We start from the raw sequence: 15,997 nt of genomic DNA, 5'->3' as shown, positions 1-15,997 counted from the left end.
TCTAGCCAGAGTCTCTCCTGGGGCCGGCACCGGGCGGCCTCCAGCGCCTCAGCCCGCCCTGGGCCTCCCCAACTCCCTGACGCTCATCTATTCAAGGGGGATCCCTGCCCCGGAGAAACCGGGAACTTCTGACCCTCCTTGGGAGTGTTTTAAAAAATCCTGCAAAACTACCCTTTCTCTTCCTGTGCCCCAGGGCACCCAGAGAAAAGCCTCCTCCTGGGAAGTTCCCAGCCTGGCTTACTTGGTTGAATTTTTTCAGAAACAGACATGAGGTTCCGTGGACTTCCCCCCTCTACACACACGCAGCTGAGCCCCTGCTGATCCCTCGGCCCTTCTGCTGGGAGGGCTAGTTGCTAGCGTCCTCCAGAAGAGAAGCAGTGACGCAGCGCTGAGACGGGGCGCCCCCGAGAGGGTCTAACGGCCGTCCCAGGCGGACCGGGGGGCATCCCGGTCTCAGGCGCCTGCCCCGGCGGGGGGGGGGTGTGTGTGTGGAAGCTTTTGAGGGCCTGGGTCCACGTCCACCCACCGGGAGTAGCTGGTGACCTGCCGCGGGTCACCCGAGTCAGTGCTCCGCGGCCAGGCACCCCTGGTTCTCCAGCCAGCGGCCTGAGACACTGGGCGACCAGGTTGAACCAAGTGGGGTGGAGTCAGCAGCAACTTCAAGTTCAGGGCCAAGCGGGGTCCTTGGGCCTCAGGACCCAAAGTGTGGGCAGACTTGCCCAGGGGAACGGCGCAGACAGGAGGCCACGGGGGCCCCCTGCTCCTGGACACCCGGCCCTGGGCTGCGGAAAGAAACTGGGGGGCGGGGGGCTTCTGGACCCAGGGGACCAGGGACAGTCAGTGACATGACGTGGGGGCTCATGTCCCGGGCACCCAGCGACATGGTCAGCGTTGGGGGCTCAGCCCCTCCCTGGCTGGGTGGCCTGCTCTCCGCTGGGGCAGCGGAGGTAGGAGGGGATGTCCCCCCAGGCTGGAGGGGCCCGAGGAAGTGAAAGGGGAACGGGAAGGGGGACAGGAGCCGTTGGGAAAGTGCAGGCGGGCGGGGCGGGGGTGACTCACGAGCCACAGGCTCACCCACCTCAGGGTGCAGGCTGGCCCCGGCATCCACAGGGGGACAGGGCCGGTCGGCAGGGTCCCCAAGGGCCCGCGGCCAGCAGAGGAGAGCCCCAACTGGATGCACACAGAAAGCTCACCACACCCCTGCCGGCCAAACTGGAATCTCTCCATTTCTCAGAGGAACAAATTGAGGCCAGTGAGAGTGGGGAGTGCATCACTGGGAGGGCCTGGCACCCGGGACTCCGGGGCCCGTCTTGAAGGCGCCCCGTTCACCCGGGAGCCTCTGGACAGTTCTGTTCCCTGTGTTCCAGGCGGGCAAACCGAGGCCCAGGGTGACCAGTGGGCAGCACAGCTCACCGCTGAGGCGTGGGGCACCCTCCTCTGCTGGCATCGGCTCCTCCGGGCTTGGGGCCCATCCAGGTGGAAACCTGATCGGCTGGGCATCGCCACTGGGTAACCGGGCCCTCCTCAGCCAGAAATCTCAGCCGCCGGCTGGGCTGGTCAGGAACCCGAGCTTCCTGTGATACGAGGGGACCACCCCCTCCCTGGCCTGCACTGTCCACCGAGGGGGGACACGGTCAGTCCGGATCCGATGAGACCGATTCTGTGTGAGCCTGCAATGGGCCCGCATCTCAGACCTGGGTTTGATGGGCCAGGCGGGGAAGGGGCTTCCCCTGGCACAGCAGCCTCTGTTGGCCTCTGGGGCGGCAAGCAGGGCTCCCCCACCCGCCGACCCAGAGGCCCTGCTCCCTCCACATCCCAGGCCCCCAGGGAGTAATCTGGGCTGAGTCACCTGAGCTGTGGAGACCCATAGCACTGGGGGCACACAGGTGTGACCAGAACAGGTAGTGGCCAGGCCGGGAGGTCCGTCCAGACCCAGGTAGGACTCAGCAGTAACCCCTCTGTGCCCAGGGCCAGGGGGCTACGCGCCGTGCCCTCTTAGTCAAGTAGAGTGAAGGAGCCCCAGAGCAGGTGGGGTAGCCCAGGAAGGAGTGGGCATCTCCCCCCCCCCGCCCCCACTGTGAGGTCCCAAGAAGCAGACCATGTCTTTTGGAGACCCTGGTCTTTCCTCTTCTGATTCACTTTCAGGCGCTCTGTTGAGTAGGTCTCGGTTCTGTCACTCACCCCAGATGTCCTTGGAAAGGGACTCAGCATCTCTGAGCCCAGCAGGGTCAGCAAGACCCAGTGCGGACAGTGCCATCCGGGTGGGCTTTCTGGACCTTTCAGGGGCTTGTCACAGACAGTCTGGGAGCCAGCTGTCACCTGCCTACTTACCAAAGGGGAAACCAAGGCCCAGAGATGGGCAGAGGCTCACCCAGCGTCACACAGCGCTTGGTGCAAGCCGGAGGAGCCCAGGTCTGGAGGGCTGGGGCTTTGCATTCTATGTGCCTGCAGGATGGCAAGGAGGATGCTCAGCTTTCTGCTGGGAGAGCTGGGCTGGTCAGTCCAGGACAGGTGCAGGGCCTGGCACCCCTCGGCCAAGATGGCTTTGAACAGCCTGAGCAGGCCGACCTGCTGGGACAACCCTGGGCCACGCGGCGCAGGCCTCTTCGGGTGGATGTACCCAGCCCTGCGGGACTGACGGCCTTGTCCCTCATCCGTCCTCGGTCAGCTGCCTCCGGGGCCCTCGTGGGGCCTGGCTCAGGGGCCTCCTGTCGCCCCGCGTTGCTCCGTCTCTGCAGGGTCCGGGACCCTGGAGGGCAGGCCCAGGCCGGGCCATCCTGGCTCTTGCACACACAGGCCGGGGGACGGCGGGAGCGGATGGGAAGCTGTGTGTCCAGCCCTGCGACCTCCCGCCCCCGGGACACAGCTGAGCGGCCTGTGCCTTGGTGGCCTTGACCTTGGCCACCTCGCTTCGCTACATCGCGGAGCTGCAGGAGGGGACAGGCGCACGACAGACAGGCCAGAGCTGGGCCTTGCCCAGAGTGGGTACAGGGTGGCCGTGGCTGGCCGCTTGGGCCGGGCACGCTGCGTGACAGGCCACGTACCGCACCGCGTCCCACGCCTGCCGGGGGGCTGCAGGTATGGCGGGCGCTCCAACCGGGGCCTCGTCCGCGCGTGCGCAGTGGCGGGCCTCTCCCTGGTCTGCGGGCCTGTGACGCACGGCGTCGGGTCCGGCCGGGGTGGGAGGTGGAGACCGCCCCGTTTTTCTTCACGTGCCGCTGATTGTTCTTCCACCGGAGAATACTGGCTAGCCTTTGGGCGAGAAAGAGAGGGGAAAGGCAGGGAGGGGAATGAGAAACAGACCTGAAGGGGCATTTTATTTATTTATTTATCATTATTATTATTTTTGGCTGCACCGCACAACTTGCTGGATCCTAAGTTCCCCAACCAGGGATCAAGCCCGTGCGCCCTTTAGCGGAAGCGAGAGTCTTTATCACTGGATTGCCGAGGAAGGCCCTGAAGGGACTTATTATTATTATTTATTTTTTTGGCTGTACTGGGTCTTCCTACTGTAAACACGTTTTTCTCTAGTTGTGGCGAGCGGGGGCTACTCTGGTCGTGGACTGCGGGCTTCTCCTTGTGGCTGCTCCTGTTGTGGAGCTCGGGCTCCAGGGCACACGGGCTTCAGTAGTTGCGGCTCGAGGGCTCAGTCGTTGCGGCTCCCGGGCCCTAGAGCACAGGCTCAGTAGTTGTGGTTTATGGGCTTAGTTGCTGCAAAGCATGTGGGATCTTCCTGGATCGGGGATCGAACCCACGTGTCCTGCCTTGGCAAGCGGTTTCGTTACCACTCAGCCACCAGGGAAGCCCCTGAAGGGGCATTTTAAACAAAAGTCCACCCAAAACTCCACGTCGCCAGGAAAGATAAGAAAAGACTTGACATCACGGGTCATCCGGGAAATGCTAATGCAAACCACAGTGAACTCCCACTTCACACACAAGAAGGGATTCTCCCTGATCCTGTCTTTGCAGAGTTTAAAGATGGGGAGCCAATCTATGTGCAGAAGACAGGACAACGGTGCCCTATGTGGAGGACCACTAGAAAGGTCATGATGGAAGCTTCTGGAACCTAGGCCTCTCTGTCAATCTGGGTGCTGGGTACCTGTGAGTGTTCAGTTTGTGGCAATTCAAGGAGCTGCACATTGACACTGCACATAGTTGCGGAGACAGTGGCTATTTTGGGAGTGTGGTTAACCCCACCCTCATGGCCCTCCAGCCTGACTGGTTGTTCCTAGACACTGCCTTCTAATCCTTAGAACACCAAACTCCTATCTGCCTCAGGGCCTTTGCACTTGCTGTTCTCTCTGTAATGGGCCCTGCTCCCCACACGCATCCTTTCTGCTTCTTTAATTTCTGCTTCTCCTTTAGGGTTTGGTGTAAACATCACCTCTTCCAGGAAGCCCCCCTGGATTCCTAGACAAGGGCAAGGTTCTTGTGGCTCCTGCACATCTTCCTCATGCTCATCATAGCCAATTATTGGATGTAACTGTGTGATCATACTCTCTTCCTCCATGCTCCACTGGCAGGGACCATGAATGTTTTGATCACTGTGGGGTCCCAGGGTGTGAGTTAGTGCGGTTTTGAGCTTCTGTCTTCAGATAGAAGGAAGGAAGGAGGAGAGGAAGGGAGGGGAAGATGAATGGATCCAGTTCTCTACAGCAGGGACAGAGGTTACAGGAGTCAATGTGCTGTCTCTCCAAGGTGTGAGCACCCTGTCCCAGGAGGGTGTGGGCACAGCCCTGGCAGGGATAATGTCCTAAGACTGCCAAAGCTGATGAGGAATAGGCCTGGGGAGGAAAGGGTTGGGCCAGCTCAGGGCTCACACCTTCCAGCGGATGTTGACAGGGAGTATAGGAGGGTAGGTGTCACAGGAAGTCCTCGAGTCCCTGGGCTGCAGCTGACTCACCTGGTGTTTGATAACACTCACGGGTCAGACTTGAACCTTTTTCTCCAGGGGTCCCTGGGGAAAACAACTGTCTGATATCCTGAACACAGGAGGTGCTGAACTGGAGGAGGAGCAACCCAGCCCTAGGATCAAACAAGGCTTTCTATAGGATGGGGCTTTGGGGGCTGAGCTTTGACATGTGAATAGAGTTCACAAAGGAGCCAATTTAGAGAGGGCTTGACAGAAGAGTACGTTGGGAGAACTGCAAACATTTGATGTGGCTGGGCCCTTTGGAGTCCATAGAAACCTCAGCGTGGAGGTCTGGGCTCAACAGCATTTCTGCTCTGGTCAGCTCTCAGCAGAGTACACGGAGGGCCCAACTGGGGAAGACCCCAACTGGGCAAGCAGGGTTGGGGTGGGCGTGGGCTCAGGGGAGCCCTCTTAGCACAGCTCAGAGGGGGCTGTGTGTCCTTACCCCTTAGAAGGAATATGCTGGGCCTTGAATTCAGGTCCATCTGTGCAGGTGGGGAGACTGAGGTGGGCAGGATCTGAGCGAGGCTCGCAGAGCTGAAGCTGGGTTCTAGAGCCCACAAGGGCAAGAGACAGGCCCTCTTGGGAGTCGGACACAAGCTTACCAGGCAGCCTCTGGTGCTCAGCGCTGGGGGTTCCGTGACACCCATCAAAGAACCGGTTGGAGACTAGGAGCAAGAACTCTGCAGCAGGCAGCAGCTGCAGGGCCTCTGGGCTTCCCTCCCCCAACGTGGCCAGGAGCCCCTTCCTCTCCTCCCCAGCCTCCACCTTGGCCCAGAGAAGGAAAGCAAGCTGCAGGGTCACAGAGCAAGAATGTCTCCTTGGAATTCAGCCAGGAGGTGGAAAATGCTTCCTAGGCCTGGAGATTAGCTGGCGCCCAGGATGCCTGGGGCGGGTGTGTTCTCAGAGGACTGGGGCATAAACTCAGGAGCTGGGACTTCGTCAGCAACGGTAATGTGGTAATGCGGAGCCATAGAGGGTGTGGGAGCAGGAGAGGGGCAGGGCCACATCCGATGTTCCAGCAGCTGGCTCTACATTGTGAAAGGGCCCAGGAGGCGCCAAAGCAAACGTCGCCTCACATGTCAGATTTCTCTCTGCTTCTAGCCAAATAGAAGTTCATATTAGAGATAGTTTTGGTTTAGTCACTAAGTCGTGTGTGACTCTTGCGACCCCATGGACTGTAGCCTGCCAGGCTCCTCTGTCCATGGGATTTTCCAGGCGAGAATACTGGAGTGGGTTGTCATTTCCTTCTCCAGAGGATCTTCCTGACCCAGGGATCGAACCTGGATCTCCTGCATTGCAAGCAGAATCTTTACCTACTGAGCTACGAGGGAAGCTACACAGTCATGAGGATGATAATAACAGTCATGAGGATGATAACTTGTTTTTCTGTGATACGCTCACTTTTCTGATGTTCTCTAATTTGACTCTGTCCCCATGGCAACCCCAAGAGGCAGGAAGGGGCATACCTGTCATCTCTGTGATTCTGCGCAAGTCCCTTTCCCTGGAAAGGGCCTCAGTTTTCTCACCTGTGAAATGGGGGTGAAAACTATGTGGGGCTGCTGGAAGGATGGAAATCAGAGTGTGATTCTGATTTCTGAATCAAGGGGTCGAAAAGCACAGAGTGGTTGGGCCGTGGTCACTACTGCTCTTTTTCCCGGGAAAGAACCGGGGACTAGGGGCCCCTCTGTGGTACCTGCTCACAGTTGGTTTTAGAGTAAGGGGTGGGGGGTGTAAGGAGGAGGAGAAAGGCAGTCATGGATCAACTGATAAGCTTCCTGGCTCTGCCCTAGCCCATTCCCAAGGTCCATGTGAACAGAGGGCAAAGGGCCAAGGGCAGGGGCTGGAATCCGGCCTCCCCTGTCATCAGGGGCACTTTCTAGACTTAATCATGACGGTGACCTTTCCCCAGGGTGGACTGGGTGTGGTGCCAGCCTTCCAGCTCAGGAATCTGCAAGTCTACATGTATTGCCCCCACCTGTCTCCACCCTCCACTGAACTGTCACCTCAGGCCTGGGGGTGGGAGCAGATATCCGTTACGGGCCTAGCGACCTTAGCAGCCCCCACACCTAGGAAGGACGGCCCGGTCTTGCTGACCCCGGAGGAGGGAGGGGGATGTGTGAGCATCATAGGGTGTTTGCAGGCGGACTGGACCAGAGTCCCCGGGCCTTGCCACAGCCCCCGCTTCCGTCGCTCAGCTCCTTAGGCCTGCGAAGTCCCTTCAAGGCCGGGGGATCTCAGAGCAGGGCTCAGGAGAAGGACACGCACTCGTGAGGGCTCTCTTCGGGCATACCCAGGCCAGCACTCCGTGTGCAGACCCTGCGGTCCGGGTTCCGGTGGCCACACAGCACAGGAGCAGAGCCTCGGAACCACCCTGAGCTACGCCCTGCTCTGTCTGGGCCTGTGTGTGCATCTGCAAAATGGAGCCCAATGGCCTGGGACCAGCCTCCCAGGGTCCCAGCTGGACCCTGGACCACCGGATCGGGTGGAATACTGGGTTCTCAGAACTCCATAGCCCATCCTGGCCTTCCTCCCGCGAAGCAGCCCAGGCTCGGGGTGGAGGCCGTTGAAGGTGGAGAACTTTCTCTGGTGGGAGTCTGGGTGGGGACACTGCACCGCGGGACAGAGGCCCTGACTCTCCCAAGTCAGGGGGAGGGAGGGTGTCTAAGTCATATCAGAGGGTGGAGGGTCCACCCGGACACCCCAGGTAAGCCTGGGGCCCCAAGGTGAGAGTTCTCAAGCCCATCCCCTGGGAGGCTGGAGCCCTGGGCGGGCCGGCTACCCAGCCGGGGCGCAGGCCCCGCCTCCCCGGGCTCTGCGCTGGCGGCCCGGGTGGGGAGGTCATTATCTGGCGCTCCCAGGCCCGCGCGGCTCACGTGGCCGCGGCTCAGAGCCTCCCGGGTCCCAGGGCCGCTCAGCTCACGAGGAGATAAGCCCTGGCGCCCCCAGTGCGTGTCCGGCGCGGGCCGGCCGGGGCTGCAGGCCCCCACCCCGCCCCTCGGGCGGGCCCGGCCCACTTGGCCCAGCTTCCTCTCCATAAAAGGCGAGGTTTGGGAGCGCCCGGGGAGGGGGTGCTGGCCCCACAGGCCTGGCCGGAGAGGGTGGCCGGAGCTGCCCACCCCCTGGCCCCTCCCCCGCAGGGAGCCGCTGCGGGCCTGGCGGACTCAGGGTGGGGAGGGGGGCGCAGCCCAGCGCCCGAATTTTCTAAATCGCTGCCTCTCTCTTCCCAGACCGCCACCCCGAGCGGGCTCCCCGCTCCAAATCGGACCCCCTGGAGTCCCCCCGCTGTGCATGTGAACACAGTGAGGCCCGCAGCGTGGCAGGGCCGGGGGCGGGGGCGGAAGAACAGCTGGAAACGCCAGCGTGCCCCAGGGTCACGCTGCGACGCAGGTGCCAACAGAGATCTATTCCGTGCCGGCCCTCTGCGTTCCGATACCCCTAGGATTGGGGTACCCGCTCCCAGACGTCCTTCGGTGCCTTGCCACTTAGCTCCCCGGACCCTCAGTTTCCCATCTGTTAAATAGGGAGATGGTTTTCATCTCCTGAGTGTGTGCAGATGTAAAGTACAACAGCCAGCCGGCGCAGGTGAGGGGGGAGGGTGAGGAGAGCTGCTTCGGCCACCTCTTTCCCACCCCCACCCCGCCCCCGAGAGAGCCCTGGGGTTCGCGGACCCAAACCCGCACTCAAAGGACTGGGAGGCCGAGAAATCTGGAGGCCAGGAGACAAACAGTGAGTGCTCAATAAATGCAGATCCGCGCCCTTGGAGGTGTGAGTCATGCTGTCCTGGCCCTGGGCTGGGAAGCGGGGCCTTTGGGTGTCATCGGGCGCCACCCCGCCGCGGTGCGAGGTGACCCCGGCAGGACGCCACGCCTCCCCGGCCTCAGTTTCCCTCTGGGTGAATGGGGAGGCCGGGTCTGGCCAGCTGGGGGTGGGGAGGGGGAAGCGGGCCAGAGGATGGGCGGCCCTCCGGGGAAGTTCCCGAAGCTGAACCCCCACCTCCGCCATCTGCCGCCCCCTCCCAGCCGTGCCCGCCGCCCCCTCCCAGCCGTGCCCGCAGCCCCCTCGGCCGGGGGGCCCGGGCAGCCACGTCCGCCGCCGGCGAGTCAGCCATAAAAGGCAACCGGCGGCGAGGCGCGCGGCCAAACTTAGTCATCCGGCCCGCGGGCCGCCGGGCGCGCGCCGCGCTGCTTCCTCCCCGAACTTCCCGTGTTCCGCCGGGCCCCGGAGGGGTCCGAGGTGGGGCTGCGCCTTTCGACACGTTCCCGCTTCTCCGAAGGGCCGGCCGCGGCTGGGCCCTGGCGGGGGACACCCTCGGGGAGGCTGCGGGGAGGGGGCTTGGCCTGGGGGGGGCTCCCGCCGCTGACACCCGTGGCCCATACCCCGGCCCCCCAGGCCGGCGTGCGGGCGCTTTAACCCCAGAGCTGCCTGACAGCCTGGCGCCAGGGCGCCCTCCAGAAGACGCCTGCGAGGGAGGCCGAGGTCTGCACCTAGATCAACCCCATCAAGCCCCGGGGAGAAAAGTACAAGGCGGTCAGGTCCAGTTTGCAAAATGTAAAAAATACTTTGTGAAACTACCGAATACCGGCCTGCAGGAGCGGCGGTAGATAAGAAGGGTATGAGATGCGACCTACATGCAGGGTCAGGAACACCCAGACGAGCAGCCTCAGGCAGCAGGGCTCAGGGCCCCCTTACAGCCAAAGCCAGCCAAGGGTGACAGCAGTCAGGATGGTGGTGGTCGTTCAGGGTCAGGGGGTGGGGAGCCTGCCTGGAACCGAAAAGGCCTGTGTGCTAATTAGAGTGGTGGTCCCAGGGCCTTCCAGTCAGGATCCAGCTGTAGAGTCAGGGCTGGGACCTCTACTGTAGATTAAATTGCACCGAAACTGAACTGTAAAAAGGGCACTCCTATTTATTTCTTCGAGAAAACAGAGCTGAATACGGTGAAATAATGAGCAGAGCTCGGGGTGAACTACATTCCTCTCTAGACTTCTCGGTATACTCAGAATATTTCACAGTTTTCAAAAAGGGACAAGTGAGGCACCGAGCCGGGAGTTGGGCGCCGTGGTCAACCTCTCTGACCTGTTTCCAGTTCTGTATGATGGGCCAGCATCATCCCTCTGGGGCAGGTGTGTTAGGACCATACGGAGGGGTGCACGTCAAGTGCCGAGCCTGAGCCCGAGGCAGCCAGTAGGTGCTCCACAAAGAGAGAGGGTGTCAGGCCCCCTTTTTCCTCAGCGCTCCTGGGAGAGAGGAGGACTTGCCGGGGTGGGGAAGGTCTTTAGGCCGTAGGCTAAACGGCCTATGATGGTGGGCCCTGCGGCAGCTAAGGACAGTCCTCCTGCCGGATGCTTTCCCATGGCCACTGCTTGTCCAGCAAGGCCTGGGGGAGGCCAGGCAAAGGGGTGCCATGAACGGGGGGTGCCTATGAAGGTGTCTGAGCTGTACCGGAGTGGCTAATGGCCTGGCCTGGCTTGGCCTGGAAAGGCTTGTGTTTCTGACAAACGGGGCCAGCCAAGCTGGGCCCTGCTGTCTGGTCCTGGCTGCCCTGTCCCTGGGGCGAGGGTCACTCCAAGTGAGTCTCGGGGCTGGCACGTTCAACAGGACACGGGCCTGCAGGTCGCCTGGACTCAGACTCCAGGTGGCCAGGTCCACGGGCAGCTCCCATGGGCAGCGAGGGCACACCGGATGGTGCGTGCCACCCGGCCAGTCCTGGAGCCCGGCCCGGGGAGGTCGGCGCAGGGGGCTCGGAGGGCCGAGGGCCAAGCCAGCAGGGAGGGAACGGGGGAGGGTGTGGGGTCAAGAAAGGGCCTTCAGGAAGGGAGAGGAAGAGAAAGTGAAACGAGAGTCTGCTTTTCCTCCTGAGACTTAGGGGCCCCCACAGGTGGGCGCCGCACCCGGGCGCGCCAATGAAAGCCACCAGGACCCTGATGGGGAAGGAAGACCCCCAGAGGCAGCGAGGTTAAGGGACTAGGTCCAGGCTGACCCAGCTAATGACAAGCATGAGCAAGAGAGAATTGTCAGAAGCGTGGCCAGGGGACTCCCGAGTAGGAAGGGGCCAGGAAGCAGCCCAAGTGAAGGGGAGGCCCTCAGAGTAGGAAGGAGGGGCAGGGGGTCCCGGGCAGAGAGAGGTACATGCCAGCCAGGTGGGGCCAGCCTGGAGGCAGGACCAGTGGAAAGACACTGCTCCTGGGTGCCCTCTAGTGGGGACAGTCTTCCCGGGCGAGGTGACGTCCCCACAGGATGCATTGGGGACCAGCTCTATTCCCCCTGTACCAAGCCCAGAGTTTCATAGGCACCCCCCCCCCCGTTCATGGCACCCCTTTCTCAACCCACCCTCACCCCCACAGGCCCTGCCTCCCCCAGGCCTTGCTGGGTAAGAAGTGGCCGTGGGAAAGTATCCAGCAAGAGGCACGTCCTTAGCTGCCCAGGGGCCCAGGTCATCCACCCACTGAACTCTCCAGCCGGAGCCTCCCAGCCATCCTATGGGGGCGGGATTTCTCCGCCCCTTTTCCGGATGAGGAAACTGAGGTCTAGAGTGCCGGGAACGCCCATCTCTCATGCCCACGAATGCACCATGGAACTGGGCGCCCTGAGTCTGGACACTGGGGTAGATGCAGATGAAGCTGAGAATCTGGGTTTATTAGTCTGCTCGCTGGTGAAAGCAGCCCTTCCTCCAGCATCTGATGAATCCTGCCTTCTCTGGCTGGAAGGTGCTCCAACGCCCTCACCTGAAGGGACCCCTCTTACAGGCTTTTACTCCATCATCCCTGTGGCCTTCAGCCCCAGAACTAGGGTCTGATTTCAGCATGCCCCAAGGGCTCAGTGGTCAAAGTTGACCCCAGAGGAAACAGCTCATACTCCAAGAGAAAGACAAATGTTGCTAATTTCCATCAACAGGAACGCTGGGCTCCGTGGAGATGGCCTTTACCAGGGTCAGGTCCCTGGGGGCGACACAGGGGCACTGGGCCACTGGACTGGGCTGGATCTACGGATCCAGTGTGCATCCCAGAGTCAGAATGTAATGTGTCAGCTGGTGCAGCTGAAAGGGCCTCCACCAATTTGCTTGGTCTGTTGTCTGAAGTTACATTCCATCCCATCAGTGGTCTACGTTCACTGAGGCAGGCAGGAGAGGACTTCCCAGGCATGGTTGGAGGAAGAATCTGAATGATTTAGCACGTGTGACCTGCATGCCTCTGAGAAATATATCAGCAAGGCAATGCCAGCGTCCTTGGGCACCAGCAACCATCCCCTCTGGGCTGGTGTGAGGGGGCAGTACTCCCCTGCCATGGGCTCCTGATCCCAGGGGGCTGATACCATCCTGAAGGGCAGAAGCCAAGCACCGACCCTTCAGTGCTAGAGACAAGGTGGGCAAATGGCACAGAGATGGGGCTATTTCCAGAAAGTTCTGGCCTGCAGGAATTTTGGATGGCAGCTAATGGATCATGGTGTTCTTAGGAATGAAGTAGATTTGCCACACACTAACTGATCGCTTGAGCTATAAAATCAGAAAACTGGAGATCTGTTGGGAGGAAATCCCACTGGAGTCCACACACCCTTGAGTTTCTAGGGTTGAGGTATGTTATTCAGTGTATAATAAATACTTTTATTGGTCACTGTATCACACATTTGCACTTTCAACTTGTGCTTGCCAATGCTAAGACATTCAGTCGTGTCTGACTCTGTGCGACCCTATGGACCGTAGCCCGCCAGGCTGCTCTGTCCATGGGATTCTCCAAAGAATACTGGAGTGCATTGCCATGCCCTCCTCAGAGGATCTTCCCAACCTAGGGATCGAACCTGTGTCTCTTACATCTCCTGCGTTGTCAGGGAGGTTCTTTACCACCAGCGCCACCTGGGAAGCCCCTTAACTTGCTGACAACTGCTATTGCTACAGTATCCTTTTGTAATTTCTTTGTAATTCTATGCATTTTATTTTATGCATTGAAAGGCATGATTCTTATTGTCTGTGAATGGATGAATGGATCAACAAAATGGGTGTGTGTGTGTATATTTATATATATATAAAATAGAATATGATTCTGCTTTTTATTTTTTTTAATTTTTAAAAATTTTTTTAATTTTTTTTTATTCTGCTTTTCAAAGGGAAGGAAGTTCTGACAATGCTACAAGGCGGATGAACCTTGAGGACATTATGCCAAGTGATTAAAACAGTCACAAAAAGACAAATACGGTACGATTCCACTGACCTGAAACAGCTTACCATAGTCAAACAGAAACAGAAAGTAGAAGCGTGGTTACCAGGGTCTGGGGCTCTGGGGCCAGGGTGAAAAGGGGAATTTACTGGGTATAGAGTTTCAGGTTTGCAAAACGAAAAACTTCTGGAAAGTTGTTTCGCAAGGGTGAATGTCTTACTGCTAGGAAGCTGCAATTAAAATGGGCTTGGTCAGTTCAGTCACTCAGTCGTGTCCGACTCTTTGCGAGCCCACGGACTGCAGCACGCCAGGTCTCCCTGTCCATCACCAACTCCCGGAGTCTACTCAAACTCATGTTCATTGAGTTGGTGATGCCATCCAACCATCTCATCCTCTGTCGTCCCCTTCTCCTCCTGCTTTCAATCTTTCCCAGCATCAGGGTCTTTTCCAATGAGTCAGCTCTTCACATCAGGTGGCCAAAGTACTGAAGTTTCAACTTCAACATCAGTCTTTCCAATGAATATTCAGGACTGATTTCCTTTAGCATGGACTGGTTAGATCTCCTTGCAGTCCAAGGGAGTCTCAAGAGTCTTCCCCAACACCACAGTTCAAAAGCATCAATTCTTTGGCGCTCAGCTGTCTTTATAGTCCAACTCTCACATCCGTACATGACCACTGGAAAAACCATGGCCTTGACTAGACGGATCTTTGTTGGCAAAGTAATGTCTCTGCTTTTTAATATGCTGCCTAGGTTGGTCGTAACTTTCCTTACAAGGAATAAGCGTCTTTTAGTTTCATGGCTGCAGTCACCATCTGCAGTGATTTTGGAGCCCCCAAAAATAAAGCCTGCCACTGTTTCCACTGTTGGAAATGGGCTAGGAAAAGGCACGTGTTATGTGTATATTACCACAATTTAAAAAACACAGGATGCAAAAAACACAACAGGAACTCTTCAAAAAAAAAATTTTTTTTTTTTAAAGCATGATTCTGAGAAGGGTCGCCTCAGTATCCTCAGATGTTAACGGCATCCGCGTGGGTGAAAGGTTAAGAGCCCTCGCACCTCCAATTGGAGGATCCCGACAGGAATTCCGGAGCAACCAGGGATTCTGGGAATGGTAGTTCACAGCCCCCAGCTGGAGCCTCGCGGAGAAGGGTGGGCTTGGAGCTGGGAGACAAAAGCTCCGAGACCGACATCGGGTGGGCGAGGGGTTCGAAGGATGCACGCTCGGCACGCCCGGCTCCCACGCTGCCCGCCGGTCTCACACGCGCACACACACCTGTCCACTTGTGCCGTGCGGCACGTGGCGCTCCGGGTTGCATTCGCACACGTTTTCCAATACAGGTGTCCATTCGAACGTGTGCGGGTCAAGCTCGCAGACGCTTCCTCGCTCTTTCCGGAGACATCCCCGCTGGAGCAGGGGCCTCGGCAGTGACCGCGAAGGGCCTGGGCGAGGGGGTGATGCGCAGCAAGAGTGTGCCAGGCAGAGGGCACAGAGTGCAAAGGCCCCGAGGCAGGAGGTTGCGTGGCCAGCGGGATGGCTGGGGGAGAACGGCAGGAGACGAGGGAGGCTCGGCTTCGTTGGCCAAGGAGGGGCGTTAGGACAGGCCAGAGGCCGGGTCTCGCAGGTGAGCGCCGGGCCGCTGCCTAGTGAATTGAATGACACTTATTGTTCTCCGCGTGGGTGCAGCGGCGGCTTCGGAAGTGACTCAGCGGAATTCCTGGGCGCTGGGGGTGGGCTGGAGGGATGCTCCGAATAGGCTGGGGAGGGGGCGTAGCCCGCACAGAGGCCCCACCTCCGAGTTCTGGCCGCACCCACCCCGGAGTTCTCCACCCGCCCCCCACCTACACCCCAGCTTAGGGCTTCTGGAGGGACCCGCGGGAGCCGAGGAAAGGAGGGTATTGGTGGGCGTAGAGCCCGAGGGTTCAGGGAGAGAGGGAGGGAGCGGGGAGGGCGGGGCCTTCTCCGCATCCTCGGGACCCCCCCCATCCTTGAGCCTAGACTTGGGTGGACGTGGGGCGCCCTGGAAGGAACTGGGGTGCGGAGGGGAGACGGCTGTCTTCAGTTCCGGAGGCCCAGGCCTTTGGCGGGAGCTGAGCTGGCCCAGTCCGGACTCCCTGAGTGACTCAGCCGGATCAGGACCTCTCTAGGACTAACTTCTTCCCCTAAATAAAGGGAACTATTCAGTAAGCACGCTCAAGCTGGTTCTCGGTCGCTAAGTCGCATTCAATCATAAAGTCGCTCCTGGCCGACTTGGCATTTGGGTGGGTGGGGGGAGGGTGCCAGGGCAGGCTGAGGTAAGACGATCTGAGCACTGAACTGGGGGCCCTGGTGAAAATATTCTAAGAACTGAGCCCCAGTTTTCCAAAGCATAAAACGGGTATATATAAAACCCCCAAGAAAGAGACTTGCTGGAGGAAGCTGCACGCGATCCACCACCCGGGGTGGCCGGACTGAGAAGGTGAATTAGTGTACTTCATGGCCCAGCTCCAGCTTGCCCTCCTTGGAGACAGCTGCCGCCACCACCAAGACAAAATGTCCGGCCTGTTCCCTCCTACGGTCCGCCCCACCCCCAGCCCCCAAGGACCCCACTGCCCTCTCCACCGCCCGACCGGGCTGCGGGCTGCCTGGCGGCCCCCAGGTGGCGCTGGAGACGCGCCTGCCATGCCAAGCTGGGAGGGACTGGACGCGTCCTTGGCAAGAGGGGCGCTCGGGAGGCCACCCCAGGCCCACGGAGAAGCCCTTTGGATACCCGCCTCTGCCCCCGCCACCAGAAGTACTGCGTTCAAAGAATGCAAGATAAGAGTGAGTACACATACGTATTTATGTGGTCAAGTTACAATGGAACGGGCCTTATCCCGAATTGGGGTCTGGAGCCAGTGACAGATAACTGATTAGGATGCTTATCGGAGCAGGACGGTTTAAACAGGGCCTGG

General features: G+C 59.5%; 1 long non-coding RNA gene across 1 annotated transcript; it reads left to right on the top strand.

The window, feature by feature from the left end:
• The first annotated feature begins 7,972 nt into the window (after positions 1-7,972).
• On the top strand, positions 7,973-15,261 carry LOC122433457. Its single transcript, XR_006267101.1, has 3 exons — positions 7,973-8,641; positions 13,013-13,100; positions 14,043-15,261. It is a non-coding gene; the product is annotated as an uncharacterized LOC122433457 (long non-coding RNA).
• The last annotated feature ends 736 nt before the right edge of the window (positions 15,262-15,997 follow it).

This window comes from Cervus canadensis, chromosome 32 (genome assembly GCF_019320065.1).
Source record: "Cervus canadensis isolate Bull #8, Minnesota chromosome 32, ASM1932006v1, whole genome shotgun sequence".
In the NCBI taxonomy this organism is placed as follows: Eukaryota; Metazoa; Chordata; class Mammalia; order Artiodactyla; family Cervidae; genus Cervus; species Cervus canadensis.
Note: the sequence above shows the minus strand (reverse complement) of the source record. Positions and strands in the feature narration are given on the sequence as shown.